Raw genomic sequence first — 6,057 nt, forward strand, 5'->3', positions numbered from 1 at the left:
AGTCCCCTTTGTTAAACCAAATGTATGATGATGTCATCTAAGAATGAAAGTAAGGTTTGGGTTTTTTCTCTTCTTTTTTCTACAAAATCTATATTTCGTAAAACCTTTGGATTATAGGTTTTATTTTTCATCCATTAATTCTTCATCTCAACAGCTTTTCCATAATTTTGAGTCATTTCACTTGCCTTTTGGGAATACTGACACGAATGTCTTAAGGTATTCCTCTAATATCCCAAGTTTAATTAAAATCTGCATCAATGGGCTAGAGAGCTTGTTAGTTGAACTCTTTTAGGACTCCTGTTTCTTTGCTGACTTGAAAATATACATCTTTACTAGATGTTGTCTAATCTCCTACTTTGATACTAAGGTACTGGATAGAAGTTGCTATTTTCGTACGACTGCCACATCCTGTTTCTTTCCGAATATGGAATTGGAAGTGTTTGTTGACTGATTTCCCCTGTTCTGTGTCACTGGCATTTTCACTGTTTTTATCTAGCATGGATCAGTACTATTAATAAGATTTCTTTGTTTATTTTTTATTTAAAGAAAGGAATGAAAGATGCAAAATCCCTTTCCCATTACCAGTGGTTTTGCTAGCCACAAAGCTTTCCTTACCAGTTTTCTCTATTTTATAATGTCTAATCTATGTCAGTTGCTGTCTGGCCTTCCTCTTTTCCGTGTGTTATGTTTCAGGGTTGTTTTTTTTTAAAATTGTTTCTTCTTGCTCACGGACTTTCTCACTGACCCCAGGATGAGCTTTTACCAAAAGTTTTCCTCTTTCTTGATTGTGGAATTAGGGCTTTTTTGGCCACATAATAAATTTTTCTTACAGCGGAGTTTTGTTCACATTTTTCTGCCATATTTCTTTTTTCTCATGGACAGCTCAGTTTATAGTTTTGCTCACCTTGGAAATTAGCACAGAGTCAGCACAGGTTTATTGCTGCTTGTGGCTCTCCTCTGCATGTCCATATTATATATGAACGGGACAAAATTGCGAATTTCACTCAAGTTACTGTCTTGTGTGCATCACCTTGAAGTCTGAAAAATGGACTTGTTTTGGGTGCAGTGTCTTGTATTCAGAAAGCTACAGTTTTAAAAGTTCGAGAGATGTTTTGCCAGCTGGTTGAATTCCCTGGGGAATGTCTCACAAGTTGAAATTCCTTGCAGTGGTTTTTCATTTTATATATTCAAGGTGCTTGAAATCACCTTTCCTGGTCCCTGGTTTGATGTGTTGTTTTCTAATGTCTGCTATCCTTCCCCTTCTTGGAATCTGTTCCTTAGCATGGGGATCCATATGTATTTAAGGCTGTACAATTCCTGTGTTACCAGTTATTTCAAAGGTATTATTGCTTGTGTTTGTGCAGTTTGCTGCTGCTACTACAGCTTTTACTGTCACCCAGGAAGAAACTAATGATTTCTTACTAAGTGACTTTCCCATCGAGTTTCAGAAATGCTACTTTATTCCATGTCTCTTTTTTCCCTCATCAATGAGAATTTCTTATTTCTCTGTTTACCCAGAGTCCTGTTACTGGTGCAGAAATAATTGAAGATACCTTACTCTCGGTATCTTTGTCACTTATTTGAGTTTGGATTAGATTTTCCTCTTTGGATTCCCGAGGCTGTTCAACATATTCAAGGTGCTTCAGGTGGTTTAAAAAGTATAGTTGCTACCTGTGGGATGCAAAATGTAACATCTATACAAAATTCTTCCCTGTTGAGATGAAGCCTGAGGTTCCACAGTCTGCAGCTTTTCAGCTTTGTGCACTCAAGTCCACAACGGTTCAATTATTTAACTCCCACTCACAAGAGTGGAAGATTCTCTAACAAGATCCCATGGTCCTTCCTCTTCAGCTCCCTGAATTCTTTGACCCTGCATTTTCTGTGTGATGCCAATCCATTTGTTTCTGTATGCCTGTACCCTAGAAGACTTGACAATGACTCTGGAGTTCTGTATTAGGTTGCATCTTGTATCTTTGCTGGAAGGCGGGAGCACTTTTTCTTCTTGTCCTTTACTGAATTGGTTGTCTGTTCTTAGCTGGATTTTGCAAATTATCGTTGCTTTAAAAGGAAACATCATGTAGGCTGGAAATCATTTAGAAGAGTCACCCACAAACAGTAACTGAATCTCATCCGTGACTAATGATAGTATTGCTGTCTATAATTCAGTTAAATCTTCAAGAAAGATTTAAGACTTCCATAATTTAAAGCCTTATGGTTAACAAACCATGTCCCTTATTAGAGTTTTTTGTTGGTTATCACTGCCATTAAAACTGCCATTCTATTATACTACTTTTTTTTTTTTTAATCCATAGGGTCTTGTTATGCCTTTGTTCAGTACATTAAAGTCTTCCAAGAAGTCTTTTTTTCTTTTGTAATGAATTACAGACCGTGGTCAAGTCACTGTATTCATCTTTCCAAACAGCTAAATTAAATCGAGCTGTCTTAGGTGTCTCACACTAAGGCTTGGTTCCATCATGTAGTACTTATCTATTGCCTTTCTTTTTCCTTTCGGAATGACCAGGCTGTGTAGTGTTCAGTTTTAAGTCTTGCTACATGAGGCCTAGACAGTTTTCTTGAGCTACCAAACTTACAGTGCCATAAAAGGATATGTAGTTCTTTTAATGAGATCTTTTTCTTTAAATTAAAACAAATAGCATTATGTTTCTTTTCTTAGCTGAGTGCAACCCCTATCAATTACATTGTGATTTTGCCAAATCAGTGTTAGGTTAACTGTCTTACAGCAACCTGGATGATCCCATTCACTTTTCAAATACTTTTTAAGTAAAAGTATTCGCTGGTCTTCTGGAACACCTTCAGAGCTCCAAAGTTGTTTGGAAGAGAAAGCCCGTTGCTTCCATCTGCTTGCCAGATAATTCTTTTAAAATTATTGATTGTGAGTTTCTAGCTATGCAACTTCTAGGAGGTTTTATTTAATGGGTAGAACTAAACATCTTCCTAAATCTCATTGTCAATAGGTAATATTTCATTACTTCACAGATTTGTCTACATCATCAAACTTTCTTCCTAATATAGAATATAATTATGAGATTCTGCCTGTCTTCTATATTTTTATTGATTATTTTATCATCTTTATATCAAGTAAAGGATATATATCATGTTTAGAATTTTCTTCTAATATTTTGCAGGTAATGTACCCGAAAGCTGCCCAAGTTTACTAGTGCAGTTTCAGAACATAGAATGAAATTGCTCTGTACATTTCCTTAACTACAAGATAGGTACCTGTTCAATTGTCGTTTCAGGTACAACAGATTAAATTTGTGTGCATGGTTTCTTGTTTCTGTATAGTAGAACACCAAAGTACTAGAGAGATGTAGTAGCTTGGTCCAACAAACATTTCAATTTCATGTAGTGTCTATGTAATGAATGGAAAAAAAACCTGCAAGAAAAGAAATCGTGACACCAAAGAACTAGAGTCTATGCCTAGTTTTGCTACTGAATTAGGATATGTTTTTGGAATGTGGATCCAGCTATAATCTGGGGCCTTTGGCATCCTCTTTCATTTGTAAAGCTGATGAACCACCTTGGGGGCAAGTGCTGCAGATCAATTGTTTGATGTTTGTGAGAATGAAGTGTGGGTACATGTAGTCTTTCCTGAAGAGAAGGAAATGCAGAGCAGGGACCTCTGAACTGAGAATGTTAAAAGAGTGAGAAGAGCTGAATGTGTACCTGTACAGCAAAAAGGGAACCAAACAAGACTCTGAAGTTGTAGGCCTCCTGCTGGGGTGTGCGTAAGGATCCCTCTCAAACACTGGCCTTCACCTTGTGGTGCTTGGACAACATTTAAGAGGTCTGTAAGGTAACTGAAAAGCTGGAGGCTTAAATTTGGTATGCAGATGTTTACATTTCCAAGGGAAAATACACAGACATCTGTAGATCAATAAAGGTTTCGAACCACTACTCTAGACTACTTCAGTAGGCTGTTTAGCTTCCCTTTGTGAGATGCATAGGCCTTCTGGGCAGTACCCCCAGCTCATCAGTCAGGTCCTTCATCTAACTAGGAGGTATTTACCAGTTTAACAATAGGATGTAATTGAAGAAGCAAACTCGTGGGTGGGGGGGGACGTGTGGTAACCATTGGGGTTAGTGTATGTGGCTTTGTTACTACAGTAGTTACCTGCGTATCAATATATGAGGCTGGGTGGCGGGTAGACGTAAATAGCCATGTACCTCTACAGCATATTCCAGTTTGGGAGGCACCTTCCTGTGAAATCATCTGTCCCCTTGCTAGGACTTTCATTTGTGGAAGTGTTTACTCTAAAAAATGTCACACTCTAAAAAATATCCATCGGTGGGTGAGGATGCTTCTGGAACCCTGAGCGATGCACTTCTCCATGAACCTCAGTGCCTCAGCTTTCTGAAGAAAGCAAAAACAGAGAGACGGCAGCCTTTTCTAGATTCAGAGCTCAGGAACTAGTTTTTGCTGGGTTGGAAGAGTGTCTACTGCCATGAGACCACAGGGTGCACAAAACTGCCACTCCCCTTTGTTTTCCAACTCCGCAGTGGCAGCTAATTAAGTTAAAGATACATTTGTACACTTTACTAAGATTTAGCATTTAGATTATAGGCAAGTGTCTCTTCCCTGTCTTTTTTTTTATCAGCAGTGGCAACAAAGCCAGGGGGAGCTTGTCTTTGCGTTTCAGTGGTCTGGTATTTTGACATCTCCCTAGCCTTGGCTTGGAGGAAAAGTTGGGATTCCCAGGTGGTCTCTTGACCAAACTGGCGATGTCTAAGAACGCCTGTTTCTTAACATCAGCTCCATTAAGCCTGGTAGCTCCAAGCAGGAGGCATTTGGGGGATTCTGGTTTAATACTGTGACAGGGTATAGGGAGCAGATTTTTTTAATGTAACAGCCCCATCCTTCTTCTTAATTAAGAGTGTAAGGCAATTTATACAAAAATTTTGAAGTACTTTTTAAAAACAAAGTGAGGCTCAACAATAATGTTCAGCTAACTGAAGCCAGCTGCTTCACACGGGAACTGAAAAGAATAAGAAATGTGTTTTGAATAATTAAAGATATGTCATAAATAACTCAAATGACTATAGGAATAGGACTGGAAAACACTGCATCTTCAGAACACAGTGGATCTCTGAATTAACCAAATAGTGTAACAGCAAGATGGTTGACAGCTCAAACAGCTGTAATTAATTTTATAACAGCCTCTCAGTCTTGCATTGCAGGCTGCTGGAAGACTGAATCCCGGTATATCCATATAAATAAAGGCGTTGGTGCCTTGGAAGATCTTTAGGAGGAAAGAGAAGAAACAAGTCTAGGCACGTCTCCTCGTGGCCAGAATCTAGCAGCAAGCAGTCCTGAGCAATGACTGTCATTATACAGTCTTATCAGGGAAAAAAAGAACTACATGGGTGAGTGGGCAGGAGAAAGGCAGATGAAATGTAACATTTGCCAAACAAACCCAGTGCCTCCTAAACCGTATAGGATGCTAAATTAATGCTGACCTCTTGAAACAACAATTCTGAATGTTATAGATTCTAAGGACCAAAAGAAATAAGATTATTTTCTCTCCTTTCCTCTGTAACCGCATGTGTGACCTCACCCTCTTGACCTAGCACAGTACTGTTACCAAAAATCGTAACCAAGAAAACTCTCCAAACGGAATGATAGTTTAGAAAGCCGAGATTCGTTTATTGCAGCGCTGGGCGCATGGGGGATCTCTCCTCCTTAGCATGCACCCTGAGAGACAAAAGCACTCATTATAAACACCCCCAAAAAAAAAAAAATCATAATTTCCAAGGAATCTAACGTATATGCTAATATATTGTGAAACTGCCTCTGCGCAAGAGTAACCCTGTCAGCAGAACCATGGTGAGAATCATCCCGAATGTATTGTTCTTTAGCGCTTGATAGACTTGCTTATCTTTGGCACGCAGACCAGCCCATCTTTAGCACTCGTTTAAGTTACACAAAAGGGGCCTGTTCTTTACTAAATTGTTTAAGTCTTTGGTATCAGTCTTTGGTATCAGTACCACCCCATGTCATGTGCGACCGCTAGCAAAGGACAGTCTGGGGAAGGGTTC

This window comes from Nyctibius grandis, chromosome 5 (genome assembly GCF_013368605.1).
Source record: "Nyctibius grandis isolate bNycGra1 chromosome 5, bNycGra1.pri, whole genome shotgun sequence".
Taxonomy (NCBI): Eukaryota; Metazoa; Chordata; class Aves; order Nyctibiiformes; family Nyctibiidae; genus Nyctibius; species Nyctibius grandis.